At 40.5% G+C, this 17,384-nt stretch overlaps 1 long non-coding RNA gene across 1 annotated transcript; it reads left to right on the top strand.

The window, feature by feature from the left end:
• The first annotated feature begins 130 nt into the window (after positions 1-130).
• LOC137097021 (uncharacterized) lies at positions 131-16,993 on the top strand. Its single transcript, XR_010909927.1, has 2 exons — positions 131-1,701; positions 16,626-16,993. It is a non-coding gene; the product is annotated as an uncharacterized lncRNA (long non-coding RNA).
• The last annotated feature ends 391 nt before the right edge of the window (positions 16,994-17,384 follow it).

Genomic DNA, 17,384 nt, shown 5'->3' with positions numbered 1-17,384 from the left:
CTATATCAAGAAAGAAATTCTCTCTCAGAAAATAAAGGAGCCTAATCTTGTTGAACTTTTAAATTTTATTTGTAAAATAATGACTCACTGTTCTATGCAAATCTTCTATTCTATAAATCATATTGTTTTATTTTGTTCGGTTTGGATCCCACTTCTTTCCTTGCACAGACCCCCTACATTTCCTAGACAGCCACGAAACTCTGTTCAATCTCGTGGCCATCATGGGTGTGTCTCCTGACACCAGAATGGATTGCCTACATAACAAACATGAAGTAGAGGAATTATCTCTCCACTCCCCTTCTGGTCACATGAGCAAACCAAACTGATATCAGTAGAGGTGCCCATGTTACCAGGAACACCCCCACCCTTCTTCCTTACTTAACCACCTCATCACATTGAGAGGGAAAAGCATAGGTGACCATCCGTTTAAGAGTAGAGAATCACCCCTCTTATATTATCTGCAGTCCCATTTTGTATTCTATCTCCCCATCACACATGGAAATGTAAGAGCTGGCAATACATTAATCTTAAATAAAACACAAGGTCAGTATTACTTTTTTTTTAATCAGGAGAAACAGCAATATTCAAAAACCGAGAGATCCCTTTCCTTCCAAGCCCCTTACATTAAAGGAGATTGACACTTGTTTAAAACCACTTCTTTCCATGGGTTCCTGTGGTTCTGCGTCAAAGCCCATAGGATACAAGAGGCATTGATCCAAGTTAAAACCATTTCTTTCCATGGGTTCATATGGCTTTGCATCAAACCCCATAGACAAGAGACTTCTGATGGTTGGGCAATGAAACAGGATGGGAAACTTTTGCTAGTTCCCATCCCACATGTTTTTCATTTATAAACATGGGAGTAAAGTGCAATCAGAGGTAGGAGCTCTGAACACGATTGCTGGCCCATGTTCAGAGTTTCCTCCTTTCAGGACATTTCTGCCTCTTTTCAACCCTGGACATGTGATGAGTGCCGTGCCTCTCTATGCGTGAAATGAGGCTGAGGTATCCTCATAAGGGGAACATTTCTCAATGTGATAAAGGTCAATTGCTGGAGCTCCCTCCTTTCAGGACACTTATGCCACTTTTCAACCATGGAGGACTATACATGATGGCCAGAAGTAGCTTAACTCATGTGATGAGCTCAGTGCCTCTCCATGCTTGAAGATGCTGAAGTGTCCTATGACTAGCAAATTTCTCAATGTGATAAGGTGGTAAGAGCAGCAACATCATGGAGGAGATGAGATGTGGGCTCCCCCAATGGAGCAATTGCACTCCCTGGCTGTCTGAAGAATGGGTCCAGATTTAGGCTTGCTCCAAGGCACATTTACATCAGGCTAAATTGCCTGGGTTAGCCGAGCCATTCGGTATGTTTGTGGGAAAGGAACTGGGTATAAGTAACTCATTAGTAACTACTTAATCCCTTTTCCTGTTGATCAGCCCAGCATTTTATGCCTCTGACCTTGTCCTCCCTTGGATCTTATCTACCCACACAGCATGAATTCACACTGGCAGTTTGAACAAAAACAATTCACCCTTCACTAATATTTGCTAAACAGACTCGAAAAAGTAGTCATAAGAACTAGCAATCGGTTTACTGTTGCTCACTCTTGTCCCCAAGCCAGCTCCTTTGAAGCTGATAGATGGAAGGAAACATCTCAAATGAAGATCTCCTCTTTCTAGGTGCCTTTGCCTCCATATGTAAGTACTTGGCAATGTGTGGGGGCGGGGAGGGGAAGGAGTTGAAAACATTTATTCCTTTTATTTTCCTCTTGAGGCACAGATTTGAGCTATTTATACAATCCGACAAGTTTAGAAAAGGTTTATTAACCCCCCAACTGCTTCCACAAGTTGGCACAGATTGTCAGCCTTGGCTGCAAGGAGATGCAGGACTGCCAGCGCCTGGTGCTTAGATAGCACAGTTCAGGCATCCTGGCAGATCAGGGGGAAACCCACATAGCACCCACCTACACAGCACCTGCGCTGCAAATCAGGCAGACATTCTCCGCAGAGGAGCCAAGATCTACAAGACCATAAATATTATACCAATAAGAAGAAGGTAGGGTCAAAAAGCAGAGCAACTTTTTTAGAAAATGGTTCTTTAAAAAAGAAAATCTTGTTAGCTAATTAATAATACAAAGAGGGAAGGATATTCATATCTCATTTCTTTCATTAAAATAAATCAATAATGGTGTTCTGCTGTGCCTGTACTGTACATTTAACTCAGGGTGCAGCTACACTGTGGAATGTTATAAGGGGGGTCCCTTCAAGGACCTGGGGGGGGGGGGGTCGCATCATGGAGGTGGGCCTGGACACAGCTACTAGGACTGGCAGAAGACGTAGGAAAGGCACACAGAGTCCCTTATCTAATCATCCCATGGGATCTAATAGCCAGCTGAAATGGCAGTCCCATCACTCAGCAGGTGGGTGGTTGATGCTTGGATCTGGACCTATGTGATGCACCAACTTTCCAGCTGTAACCAAAAGTTTTGGTCTTATATTTTTCTAATATTATTCTTCCGAAATGTCAGTCAATTCTGTATAATTGTCAAAGATAATTTTGGATACCAGCTTTGTTCTACAGAGTGTTATTTATTTATTTGCAGTATTTGTATACTATCCTTCTCAACCCCGAAGGGGACTCAGGACGGTTCACAGTGTTGGCAACAATTCAATGCCATTGATAAAAATGCAGTGTAAAAGATCAAAATTGACCCTCCCCTGATAAAACAGTAAACATTATTAAATACAACACATAAAATCACATATCACACATAGACATAGCCGTTGTTTGTAAACAGTCCTGAGTCATTGCACTTTCAACTTTCATTTTATCTTTAAATATTCCTATGATCATGCAAAGCAGTTTGACATAACTTTAAAAGCCATAGCTCAGTGCTATAGAATCATGGCAGATGTAATTCTCCCAGGTTTTTAACCTTCATTGCCAAGGAGTGCTGGACCTTTGCCAAACTACAAATCCTAGGATTCCACAGCATCGAGCCACGGCAGTTAAAGTAATGTCAAACTGCATTAATTCTACAATGTAGATCAGACATGGGCAAACTTTGGTCCTCCGGGTGTTTAGGACTTACACTCCCACAATTCCTAATAGCCAGTAGGCTATTAGAAACTGCAGGAATTGAAGTCCAAAATACTTGGAGGGCCGAAGTTTGCCCATGCCTGGTGTAGATGCATACTCACTCAGCCCTTTAATATCAAAATAATAGGGATGAGGACTCAGTCAATTTCACTTTCTCCTCCATCCAACTTAATTTTTTTAATGTTCAGATTATTTTCCTTTCTGCTTCCAGATTTTAGTAAATTTATCCAAAATGAACTTAAACAAAAATGTTCTTTCTCTGCACAATACAAATTCAGTAAGTACAGTTACATTAGCCATGTTGCAACTGCTTGCCATATATATGTAAAAAGATGTTCGCAACCCAAATTCAGCATGAAGAATCACATAGATGAGGGTTTGGATCCAGATTTTTCACAGTTAACTAGTGCCTGAATAAATTGGGCTGTCAGTTCTTGCTTCGTTTACATTTCTATTCTCTAGTTCTTTACTTCCTGAATATGAATATATTGTTGGTTTTTTTAAAAATTCTTGTATTGTTATTCTATTTTTATCCAGATTTTCTCTCTGCAAGGGACCCAGTAGATTTATATTCTATTAAAAACAAACTGAAAAATTCCATCCTTTCCAGTTATTTATTGCATTTAAAAGTGCATCAAATCAGAGTTCTCCTGCATGGAAGAATAAAGTTGTTGTCTTACTGAAGCTTTTCTTTACATAGAAGGAGAGCAGTATGGATGTACAAACATTTGACCAGAACCCTAATAGCTACATGTAATCTGATATCTAAACACCTTCCAGTGATTCTGAAAGATTTGTTTTGAGAATGAGATATCTTCCAGAGGACCCAGCATCATGTAGTAGCTTGAATGTTGGACTCAGGTCTTGTCTACACTCACCTAATTAATCCAGGGTAAACTGCTCTGGAGCTGACCCAGTGCAGCCCGGAAACATATCTAGAGCCCTTTGGCCATTCAGATGACCAGAAAGGCCAAGGCCCCATTAGAGCCACCTCTGCAGCTACTGCATTGCCAACCACAAACAGAAAGCTCTTCAGGGATGGGGGGGGGGTGCTGCTGTTATCATTTTCCCTGGGCTGGACTCCCTGGATTGAGCTGGACCCAACCTGATTCAGCTGTCCATAACTGAAAAACTCAATGATTGCATGAGCCACATTAATGGCCATATATCATCTGGGTTCCCCTCAGCAGCTGAAAAGTAAGTCCACATTATTTGGGCTGTGTAAACATACCCTAATACATTGAGAGACCAAGGTTTGAATTCCCGTTAGGACATGAAAACCCACTAGGTGATCTTAGGCAGGTCACATTCTTGCAGTCTCACAGGTCTTAAATCTTAGAAAGAAAATCTCATGATAGATTTGCCTTAAAGTTGCCATAATTCAGAAATGAATTGAAGTTGCATAAGGAGAACAAATACTTTCTCAACACCTTGTATGGTTCCTTTAAAGTCTACAGACAGTTGTATCCAGTTCAATTCCAGGACACTTTGAGTGCATACTGGAAGATTTATAGTGTATGCGTGCATTTTCCCCACCCTTGGACTTGTGATAAGTTCAGCTTGGATCTTAACTCTGTGTTGCTGTGTTAAAATCACACTTTATTGTTAGCTCTCTTTTATGTCTAGACGTTCTTTCTCAGAATGTTTTTGATGTTCCCTGGGCCATTTGGGTAAATGAAGTTCCTCAGTCTTGCATTATAACACTTCTCCAAATACCCTGAAGTGTGTGATTAAAGCATTAAGCCTACTAAAATTACCCCTGAACACAGAGACTCAAGGCTTAGGCATGATTGTTTTTTCCCCAGTTATAAAATTCTAATGAGACACAATGATAGGACAGAGGTAGTTTCCCCTAAACAATATGGAATTCTGAATGGGGGACACTGCTGTTAATGCAGAGATTAATATTCTCAGGTAGTACCAGAAATGCAAGCACGCCATGAGATAAAATATCTTTTTAGGGGGAAAGAACTGTTTATTAAAAGGCTGCTTTTCTTAGTTTCAAATCTGCAAGACAATAAATCAAACTCCCCATGCCAAGATTAAATGAGCAGTTTATGAATTGACCCTTAATTTAAAGACACAGTAGTATATCTCAAAGACTGGTCTTTATGAAGGAATATCTGTCATTAAGAGGAAAAGGTATACACCATTTCATGTAAATACAAAGATATGAATGCCACCACAGAATCATAGGGACATTGGAGGCTGTATTATAATGAGTCAGACCAAGGGTAAGGAGAGAAAAAGTGGACTTACCTGGAATCTATTGCTGAATATTCTGATTATGTTCACTGACTTCTGTGGGTATCCTCAGTTTTTCTTTAATTCAATTTGGCCTGATCTGTCATCTAGACACACACCATGCCATCATCCCTTCTCGAACAGTGCAGAAAGGGATGGTTTGTCCTGTGTCATCACCACCCAGCTAACCACAGTTCTCCATCACAGCTGATGAATATTGCGGGTGGCTTTGCTGATATCGAAAAGTGGTCCTGCATGACCCACAAGAAGGAGAGGGGTGACTTGGTTGTATTCCAAAATGTGATCGCAATAGCCTTGGAACTCCGTAGCTGGCTGGGGATGGCGGTGGCAATACTGAGAGTGATGTGATGGTTTAGCCAGGCTGATGCAGTCTTGGTGCACCTGGACAACAACATAGTACTTCAGTGGTTCATCCAGGTGCACCTGGCCATCTCTGAAACTAATCCAGAGCATAAATATTTCAGACTGATCCTGGTTTCAGAGACCAGTGTAGATGCACATTAAAGGCCTCACCTAACTGAGTCCTGTAGCTCCATAAAGCCCTATACAGCTTAAGTTTAAATTCTGTGAAAATTTTTCTTTCCAACAAACCTGCATGTGTTTAAAGATCTGCAGGGAAGTCTTTCTCTCAGTCCTGCCACTATCACAGGCATGCTTGGTGAGGACATGAGAGAAACTCTCAATGGCTGCTTCCCACCCTCTGGAACTTCCTTGCGTGGGAGGCTAGACTGGCTTTTTCCTGCTCTTTTTTCACCAGCCAGCAAAGATCTTTTTGTTTAAGTAGGGAGGCCTCTTATTGCAGTGTGTATTTACTTGGGGTTTTTTCCCACTTTTTTATGTCTTTTCAATTATTTTCTGTGGTATGGTTTGGTGAAGTGATTTTGTTTTGAAATTTTTATTGTTAGGTTTTTAACTTGATTTTCTTTTGAAGCCACATTTGAAGAAAGGTGGCATACAGTCAAAATAGTTAGATGATGGTAAGTAGGTAGGTAGGTAGATAGGTAGGTAGTATTGAAAATGTATGGAGATAGTTCTCCAGCTTTTCAGACTCAGAAGCTTTGCTGGAAATACTAGGAGTTGAACCTGTTCTTTCTGCATGCAAGATATGCACACTTATGTCTGAGCTATGCTGTTCCTTAAAAAACAAAGTAATACAAACTCCTCCTGAAGGGATTTGAACATACACAGCTTCTTTAGCTCCTAACCCACGTACTCATCCCCACAGTACTATAACAGCTGTTATTTCATCCATCTCTGCATGTGGGGAAAACCTGATTGTGATTACACATGCAAAATTCATTTGCTGCATCACACTGCTCTGTATGTTTCCTGCCTAAGTACTCTGGATTAATTTGGGACATGTGTACCCATTATATTTACACACTTTACTGATATGCTTGAGGGACTGAAGTCAATATTCTACAAGACAAACCCACAAGGATGTGTTGCATTCACTCTAGGCCCTGTTAAAGAAGAAGGTGCTAGGAGTTTACTGTTCTTCAAGTTCAAATGCAGTATCTCCCTCCTTATGAGTTTCAAAATGTATATTTCTCCAAATCTCCAAATCTCAGTCCATTGTTTGTTACTGGTCTTTTGGGCCACTCTTTCTCAACATGGTCCCTTAAAAAGCTGGGTTGTGAAGACCTTCATTTTTTTTCATAAATCATACAGTCTTGAACTCAGTACAACTGAGCTGAATAAACCTTGATTCCCAGTTCACTATTGGAAGCATAGGATTAGATGCTTTTGGATGCTCAATGTGTTTCACAGTCATTTTCATGTTGTAATTTTTCACAGCAGCCCCACATAGTCATTATAGACTATCACTCATGGCTGAATATGATTGTCTTACAAGGGTAGAGTGCTAGTGGTGAGGCTATAAGTGACTGTATAGACCTATTCTGGATCTGTATGGTCTTTTGCAGTTAGAAGGTGATCCCGACAAGGGTTTTCTTGACATGCATCTCCCTTTCACCCTCTATTCATGCCTCTTTGAAATCCACAGCACTGTTAAATGCTTGAGGGCCAGACATTCCCATTGATTCATGATTTCAATTCTGATGCTCTTTGCTTCTTCCAGAATGCTGATGTTTCTCTGCCTGTCTTCCCAAGAGATTTGCAGGATTGTTTGAGGGCAACACTCATAGAATTGTTCCAGAAGTTGAGAGTGACGTTTGTAAATCGTCCATATTTTGCAAGTGTATAATAGAGTTGGAAGGACAATAGCTTTATCAACAAGCATCTTGGTATCTCTACGAATGTCCTGATCCTTAAACACACTATGCTTCATTTGAAAAAAATGCTGCACTCATGGAGCTCAGAGGGTGTTTTATTTCAACCTCAATGTTGAATTTTGTGGAGAGGTAGCAGCCTGGGTAGTGGAAATAGTCAACATTTTCTAGCATTACACCATTAAGCTTGAGATCTAGGATTGCAGAAGGACTGGATGGTGCCTGCTGGTAGAGTATTTTGATGTTCTTGATGTTTCATGAGAGGTCAAGTATTCTGTGACAGTGTTTAAAGTGGCTTGTAGGTCTTCCTCTGAATGAGCACAGGTTACATTATCATCAGAATATTGGAGTTCTCTAAGAGAAGTTGTTTTGACCTTACTTTTGATTTTCAGTTAAAGAGCTTGCCATCTGTCTGGTAGGTGATTTCCACACTGTTGGACCCCTGATCCCACCTTAAATGGATCACTTTGGAAGCTATTGCTGTCCAAGACTGTTCCCATCATGGAGCGCAAGTTGTTCACAAATTTATCTGGGTATTCTACTTTCAGGAGGATGCTCCAGAGAGCATTATGATTCTCTGTGTCAAACGTGTTTGCAAGGTTGTTGAACGCCAGGTACGGAGGTTGATTGTGTTCTCTGTATTTTTCTTGAAGCTGTCATGCAATCAAGATTCTATCCACCGTTCCTTGAAGCATTCTAGGATTCGGGAAGGATGTCTTCTGAAATAGGTAGAAGGCAGTTTGCAAGAATTCTTGGAAGAATTGTCCCAGTGAAGGTCAAAGGGAGATACCTCTATAGCTTCCACAGTCTGTTCTTTCTCTTTTTTTGAAAAGAGTGATGGTAATGGTGTCTTTGAAGTCTGCTGGGATCTTCTTCATCACCCACAGTTTTTCAATGAGCTTGTGGGATTATTGTGTCAGCTCAGATCCACTCTCTTTAAAAATTTGAGCAGGGATCCTATCAGGCCCACTGGCTTTGTTATTTTTTAATTGGTTGATGGTTTTGTTGACTTCCCCTAAGGCAGTGCTGCAAGGTCATCCCTAGTTTGTTGTGGGACTTGTGAGAGAGCCTCTTCAGCCACTGTGGTTAAGTATGTTATGGTAATGCTCTTACCAACATAGTAGAAATGTAGCTCACATAGTAGGCTAGCAGGGTTATCTCTACATTGCAGATGGAAGTCTGCATTTAAAGGATTGGGAAGCTTATCTACAAAGTCCAGTTATTGCAAATATTTTGGACTATAATTCTTTTTGACTTTTAATTTGCTGTGTTGTCTGGAATAGAATGGGAAATATAATCCAAAATTCAGAGGACTTCATATTGGGAAAGCATATGTTAACTGGCGCTCCTTACAGAGAGAGGTCAACCCTCCTGTTTAAGGAGCTCCATTGGCTGCCGTTTATCTACCGAGCCCAATTCAAGGTGCAGGTGCTTACCTACAAAGCCCTAAATGGTTTGGGACCTGCCTACCTGCTTGACCGCATCTCCGTTTATGAACTCACGCGCTCCCTTTGTTCATCCGGAGAGGCCCTGCTCGCAATCCCACCTGCGTCGCAGGCGTGTTTGGTGGGGACGAGGGACAGGGCCTTCTCTGTGGTTGCCCCCCAACTTTGGAACACCCTCCCCAAAGACATTAGACTAGCACCCACGTTGGCAGTCTTTAGGAAGAACTTTAAGACCTGGCTATTCCGATGTGCCTTTCCATAATAGGACAACCTCCAGCATTATGTCCCAGAAGCACTTTATTAGAGTTTAAGACTTGCCCAGAATTCCAACATACCACCTCTCACACCCAGCACTTTTTTAACCTGTACCCATCATTGGCCCGGCCCTGGTTTTATTGCATAATTGTGTAATGTTTTGATATTGCTTACGTTTTTAATTTGCTTTGCATTGTATTGTTATTGTCTGTTGTTGTTGTGTTGAGGCCTTGGCCTTTGTAAGCCGCATCAAGTCCTTCAGGAGATGCTAGCGGGGTACAAATAAAGTTTAATAATAATAATAAAATAATAATAATAATAAAGCCACCTAGACATGGATCATGATATCTTATTTCCAGGCTTGCATGAAGGATACTAAGTATGTTGCTATACTGCTTCCAGTGGCTTTTAAGATTGACTGGATGGATTCATAGAAAGCATCCACAATTGGCAATAACGGTAATGCCTAAACAGAACTTTATATATAAAAGGTAAAGGTAGCCCCTGACATTAAGTCCAGTCATGTCTGACTCTAGGGTGTGGTGCTCATTTCCATTTCTAAGCCGAAGAGCCAGCGTTGTCCATAGACACCTCCAAGGTCATGTGGCTGTCATGACTGCATGGAGCGCCATTACCTTCCCGCCGGAGCGGTACCTATTGATCTACTCACATTTGCATGTTTTCGAACTGCTAGGTTGGCAGAAGCTAGGGCTGACAGCGGAAGCTCACGCTGCTCGCCGGAATCGAACCTGCGACCTTTTGATCAACAAGCTCAGCAGCTCAGTGCTTTAACCCACTGCGCCACCGGGGGCTCCACTTTATATATAGAGGCATTATATCTTTGAACGCTATTTACCAAAAATCAAAACAACAGATGAAGACCATCAACTTTGTGACTGTCATCAGCTCCCATATTTACCTGGAAGTCTTCTTATTGGAAGCAGAATGCTTGACTGGCAAGCCATATTTCCATCTCAGAAGTCCATAATCATGATATTATGCCTTTTTACCAATCTCATCTCAAGCAGTATTGCAAATTACTATCTACTATTTCTTTCATTTTTTGAAGAGCAGGATGACACCAGATAATTTTTCGCATTGTGTTTCCCATGATTATATAATCCAGGCTTTCACACTTAAAACTTTTTGCTTCCATGATTATATGAAGACTTTACTTCCCTCATTCTTTTTGAATGGGAAAACTGGCACCTTAGCATTAGATATCCCATTTTATTTGTTGCCAACTTTGGTCATTGTTTTAAAATTTCTTCCATTCTGCCCATTGTCTTACTCTTTGGATTATATCTGTAGTGGAGATGTTCAGACAGTTTATCTTTGTCTAATTCTTATACTAATTTGTCTATAGAGAAATTTTTGCATCTCTTCCTTGCACGTACCTAACAATTTCAAACAATTTTGAAACAGCTGGAATGCATATCCTCCAACCATTCCTGATTTTGTAGAATCAGTCTTCATTAATGCATAGTCATTATAATTTTGGGACTGCTTTTAAAATGTCCCATTTCTGTTCTCCTCCAAGTACCTTCCCCCTTTGTTCTCTGCTTACTTCAATTCCTGCAAACTGAGTTCAAAGTGCAAAAGTTGCTGACATTCAAATTATTCATGAGGAGAGAAGAGTGCATGGAAATTTGCCTTTTGTGGTAGGGCAAAACAATTCCTGCAGCTCCTCTTCACTTGTGTGTTCTTCTATATTAATAAATTTTACTGAGGAAAAGCAGATGCGTTTGAAACCATTAATCATATTTAGAAACTGGCTTCTTGGAAAAAATATTGGGCAAGATGGATGGTATCCTTAAAGTAACTGGATTGACCTTGAAGGAGCTGGGGGTGGTAACGGCCAACAGGGAGCTCTGGCGTGGACTGGTCCATGAAGTCACAAAGAGTCAGAAATGACTGAACAAATGAACACAAAAATAACATGTCAATGTGGGCAGCCGTACAAAGGCAGGAACAATTTTTCACCTTCTACCTTCTAACAGACTACACCACATGGAAACTGGAAAGGATGTGATGTCATTGCAGATTTAATTTTTAGTTAGTATGTGGGGTTGGATGAAGGAAGAAGAGAGAAGCAAACTCACTGGATTGTTTTTCTTTTTTCTTTTCCTTAGTTGCCAAGATGACTGAACTGAGACTGTTGTACTTTGGCCATATTATAAGAAGACACGACTCTAAAAAGGACAATAATGTTTGATAAGATAGAAAGGAGTAGGAAAAGAGAAAGACTGCATTCCAGACAGGCAGTCTCAATAGAGGAAGTCATGACCCTGAGTCTTCAAGACCTGAGCAGAGTGACTTGGAATCCTTTCAAGCTGGATCTGCACTGCCATATCATGCATTATCTGATTCCAGATTATCTGCTTTCAACTGAATTATGAGTCTATACTGCAATATAATCTAGTTCAAAGAAGATAATCTGGGTTTAATATGGCAGTGTAGATGGGGCCTCATTTGTGTAGTCACCATAAGTCAAAGTCAAATTGATGGCAGATGATAACCACAACAATATCTTAATCTTATTTTTAAAAGAAATTTGGAGGTTTAGAGAGTTGTCCTGAGGGCACCAAAAGCTGAAAAAACAGGGATTAGTGGGATGCAGGTGGATCATGGCCAATGGACTACACTTTCATTACAAGTGAAAAGGTGGTATTTCTTAAGTACATTGCATGTCTCACAGATGAAGATGGGGCTCTGAGAGCTATGGCTATATGACAAAAGGCAAAGATGGTAATAAAGAGAAACAAGATGAAGCAAAGCCATACTGGATAGTATCAGTCCATGCACAAGGAAGCAGTAGATCAGACTAGCCAAGAAAGATCACAGTGAAGAATCTTAATTACTGGTCTCTACCTCCACTGTTCTCTGAACATACATAGCTGTATGCATGAGGATGGTTGCACATCTCTGCCCTTTCAACCAAAACATAGTTTTGAAAACTATGTTCTTCCATGTATGTCACAACCCCGTGTACCTATTTCACACATGGCCTATTGAAGTGAAGAAGAGTCAAGCACTTATGATCTCTTTTGCATGTCCAGTTTATATAAATGGGGGAGTGCAAGAGAGCTTCCCAGGACATTGTTTGTTACATAATTTAAAATATCACTTACCTGCTTGAACTTCAGTAACACAAAACATGTTTTGGCACAGCTTCCCTCCCCACCTTGACTTTTTATGCAGCTGTTAGTTGTGTATAAAAGGGTCATGCGGGCAAGTCTGAAACTCTCTCTTTCTCTGTGTGCATTTCTAAAGTATTAAACTCATCCTAAAAATAGAAAGAACAGCTCTGTTGTTACAGGAGAATGAGCACGCACATGGCTCATACAGCTTTCAGAATTATCCTGGGTGAGTACAAAAATGAAACAAAATACGTTAACAAACAAAATGCTCAGGACTGTTAATGGAGGCGTGCTAATGCGGAAACAGACTTCCTGTCCAAAATGATTTGTCAGAACTTCAGGTAGGGGGAGATTTCAAGAGGAAGCAACTAAAGCAACCCCCACAATTCACCCCTCCCCCCCCAAAAAAAAACACATTCCCAGGTTTATTCTTGCCAGGCTACCTTTGATACCTCATCTTGAAGTTGAACAAACCTGTTTCCATCCCTAGGATGTGTCAGTTGCACGAGGATTTCTTATGTTCTTACGGGGCTGAAAAAAAAGGAAGGAAACAGCTGGTAAATGTTTCACAGATGGTAAAGCTCTTGGCATATCTCAGGAGAGGGCCACCCATACAGATGGCTCATTATTTTAACATTTGGATTTTCATCTTATTAAAACATCTTTTTTCCCTCCCTGGTTTTATTTAGCATCATAAATTCTCCTACACTTTAGTTAACAACTCAGTGATTTGGGGGCTGTGCGTGTGGCAGAGAGAACATCATTTGGCTAAAATACATATCTGTAGCATCATTATTCTCAGCTCTGATGTGTAGCCAGCGGACTTGAACCTGATTAAAAATACCAAATGCAGGCGAATGCTCGGAAATATGACTTTATCAAGCAAAGGTCAGCTAAGTCTGTACAGAAGCTGAATTATTCAACAAAGGAAGAAGCAGGCAGCAGGAGGGGAAATGTACAGTGCAACACATTGGAGGTGTTTATGTTTAAGACAGTGTCAGTATTAATGCCGAAAAGTGGAAGAGACATGTTTCCAATAGGGAGTGAAGGTCCTCCCGCAGCAGTGTGGATGTAGACCACTTCCACTGTTGCAGAAACAATTTCTTACCACATACAAATTTTGTATTATTATACTGAACTACCTAACATAAAAGGAACAAACAGTTCTGTGGTGCTATGTTTAATGGAATAGATAAATTAATACATGGATTAGTATCTTTGTGGCAGCTGCCATTCAAGCGAGGACCACTGAGCCATGAGATGGAACATTGCTTTGAAGAATTAATAGCTACTCCACCCCACCTCTCAGGACTCTACAAATTCCTATGCAACTTCCCCTGTACAACAACAAATTGCTGTACAGAGATCTTCTGGCATTAGTAATTTGTCAGTCATCAAGAGACCACAGGACCAAATGTTTTTTTTTCTATAGAAGGAGTAGTGGTTCTCATAACAGTGCCGCTTGTAAGAATATTCTATGTATATTCTTGAGACACTTGTACTTTCTCTCTGTGTGTCATTTCTGGTGAGAGGTGTGTTCTTGTTGACTTGCACACAGTCCTTACATATACATATACATATACATATACATATACATATACATATACATATACATATACATATACATATGTATAACCAGTGGTTGGAAAAATTAATAACTGCCCGAATGCCTCCCTGAATATGGGGAAGAGTCCGAGCTCTGTATATAACCTACTTTATTCTCTTTGTTGTACTGAAATATCTATGGCCAAAAGAAATGTAGCATCCAGCCCCCCTCCCATTGTCATTTGCGAAGAAAATGTTTAACAAATCCTAATGAAATAAACATACGTTTTCATCATTTCTAAGGAGGCACTAACACTGTAAAATGGTCTTATCCAGTTGAAGACTAAAGATGCACCTGTATTGTAGAATTAATGCACTTCAACACTAGTTTAGCTGCCATGGCTCAGTCATAGAAGTAGCGGTTTTACAAGGTCTGTAACAGCCTTCTCAGCCAAAGAATGCTAGTGCAAGCAACAAGGTACAAATCCCTGGGTGTCAAACTGCAATACTTTTTATAGTATAGATGCTTCCCTAGTCTCTGTGGCATAACATCAGTAGCTTGGATATATGTCTGATTTGACATCATGGAGAGCAAGCAGTGGACAATGGTTCCTGAACTCAGCAGAGGGTTATCCTAGTCAATTGGTGTACAGAAGAATGGATGAAAATATCAATTGGCTACATGTGTCCCAACAGTCAGAACTGACCACGGAACAACAGACTGGTTCAAGATTGGGAAAGGCGTACGGCAAGGCTGCATACTCTCACCCAACCTTTTTAACTTGTATGCAGAACACATCATGCGATGTGCGGGGCTGGATGAATGCAAAGCTGGGGTGAAAATTGCTGGAAGAAACATTAACAACCTCAGATATGCAGATGACACCACTCTGATGGCCGAAAGCGAGGAGGAGCTGAGGAGCCTTCTAATCAAGGTGAAAGAAGAAAGCGCAAAAGCTGGGTTGCAGCTAAACGTCAAAAAAACCAAGATTATGGCAACAAGAATGATTGACAACTGGAAAATAGAGGGAGAAACCGTGGAGGCCGTGACAGACTTTGTATTTCTAGGTGCAAAGATTACTGCAGATGCAGACTGTAGCCAGGAAATCAGAAGACGCTTACTTCTTGGGAGGAGAGCAATGTTCAGTCTCGATAAAATAGTGAAGAGTAGAGACATCAGACTGGCAACAAAGATCCGCCTAGTCAAAGCCATGGTATTCCCTGTAGTAACCTACGGATGTGAGAGCTGGACCTTAGGGAAGGCTGAGCGAAGGAAGATCGATGCTTTTGAGCTGTGGTGTTGGAGGAAAGTGCTGAGAGTCCCTTGGACTGCGAGAAGATCCAACCAGTCCATCCTCCAGGAAATAAAGCCCGACTGCTCACTGGAGGGAAAGATACTAGAGACAAAGTTGAAGTACTTTGGCCACATCATGAGGAGACAGGAAAGCCTAGAGAAGACAATGATGCTGGGGAAAGTGGAAGGCAAAAGGAAGAGGGGCCGACCAAGGGCAAGATGGATGGATGGCATCCTTGAAGTGACTGGACTGACCTTGAGGGAGCTGGGGGTGGTAACGGCCGACAGGGAGATCTGGCGTAGGCTGGTCCATGAGGTCACGAAGAGTCGGAGACGACTGAACGAATGAACAACAACAAACATGTGTCCCAGCTATTTGGCTCAGCCCTAGATGACATCATTCATATAAACTCATATATCTTGAGAGGTTTTTTTTTTTTTTTTTTTTTTTTATAAAAAAAGCCTTGAGTACTCCATGGTCCAATACACTGAAATGCCAGAAACAAATGTGGAGCTTTTGTCAGTTCTGAAGTAGAATTCAACCTAGTTCCAAGCTTCTCAAAATATATGTCTGGAATTGAGACTGGCACACATCACTGATATAAAATAAACTTTCATTGATGTATAATTTATGCAGCAGGTGGTCCATAGCAGAGACAACTATCTGTATGCCCTTTAGCTGATAGGGATCCAGCATCCCCTTGCAGCAAGGATTAGGATCTCAAAGTACTAAATGCCATCCAGACTAGTCTAGGGCCCAAAAGCACTTGGCTGGTGAATTCTGCAACCCCAGAGCAAGGCCAAAGGAAAGGTTTTTTATTTTTAAAAAATCTAAATCAAGGAATCCCAAATGGTAATTTGAATGTTTAAAGCATGGAAAAATTGAGAAAACGGAAATGTAGAGGAAGACAATTCCCACACTTTTTTCCCAGATAGATCAAAAGGTTCTAATTAAAAAGCAGGTATTTAGCTCGCTCCTTATTTGCTGAACCACCTCATTAATATTAATAGTATAGCCTGGCTCTCATGAGTATAAAACAAGCATTTCCACACTACATAGCTGCACAATAGATGTCTGTATTATTGGAAAGGCATTCCAAAAATCATCTTAGTGGCAAATTTCAGGCACACTACTTTGGTAGAAACCTAAATGGAAATCAGTCACCGAGAACTTAAGATATATTTTATTTTACTGTTGCAAAACTGTCCACTTTAGTTGTAGACTTTTGTTCTTTTCTTCTTCTAATCAATATGAATGCACAATTTGATAAGTAACTAGTTTTGCTTTTCTAATTATTTTAATCCCAATTCTAATTTGAATTTGAATTCACATTCCTATGTTTTTAGCGGTGCCATTTTTAAAAGGTAAGAATAAATGAATCTCGATTTTGGAAGAAAGACGAGATAACAACAATGACAACGACAACAACAACAACAACAACAACAACAAATAGTTTTCTAACTGGCAACTTTAGGCATCGAATGTACCAAATGAGTTTGTTCTGATATTGTTATTCCTTCTGGACTCTTAAGTGCAACTATATTTATCTGAAGACTTTTAAAAAATTCAGAAAATTACATCGAGGTAACACACATTTTTGCTGGAAGAAGCATTCAGATAATTCACATTTTGATAAAGATGTATGCTGTTTACGAACGGTGGCATTGAAAAAAGGTGTTATAATGTGAGCAAATAAAACTCAAATATGCACATATATATTGATTTAAAAAACCAATTTTCACTATTTTGTTATTTGCACGCGGTCTTTGCCGTTTCACCACAGAGGCTGGCAAAATAGCATGGGGGGGGGGGTTCCCCGTGTGATGAAGTCCAGTGACACCTACATGTGTGACTCTGCACAGTGCACAAACATACACAAAAGTATTCTATCTTCCACTCTAAACTGAATATGAATGTTTACATAAGACAAAAAATGGCCAGACACTTTTGTAGGGGACCTCCTTCTACAAGAGGGCCATTAATAGGATCCCTGCCTATATATAGAATAGAAATACACCCTTAAAAATAGCAATAGCATATAATCAGAGCTTGGAATGGTTAATTCTGGATCTTAGCTAATAGTGGCCATGCTAGTTTAAGAATAA

This window comes from Anolis sagrei, chromosome 4 (assembly GCF_037176765.1).
Source record: "Anolis sagrei isolate rAnoSag1 chromosome 4, rAnoSag1.mat, whole genome shotgun sequence".
NCBI classification, from domain to species: Eukaryota; Metazoa; Chordata; class Lepidosauria; order Squamata; family Dactyloidae; genus Anolis; species Anolis sagrei.
Note: the sequence above shows the minus strand (reverse complement) of the source record. Positions and strands in the feature narration are given on the sequence as shown.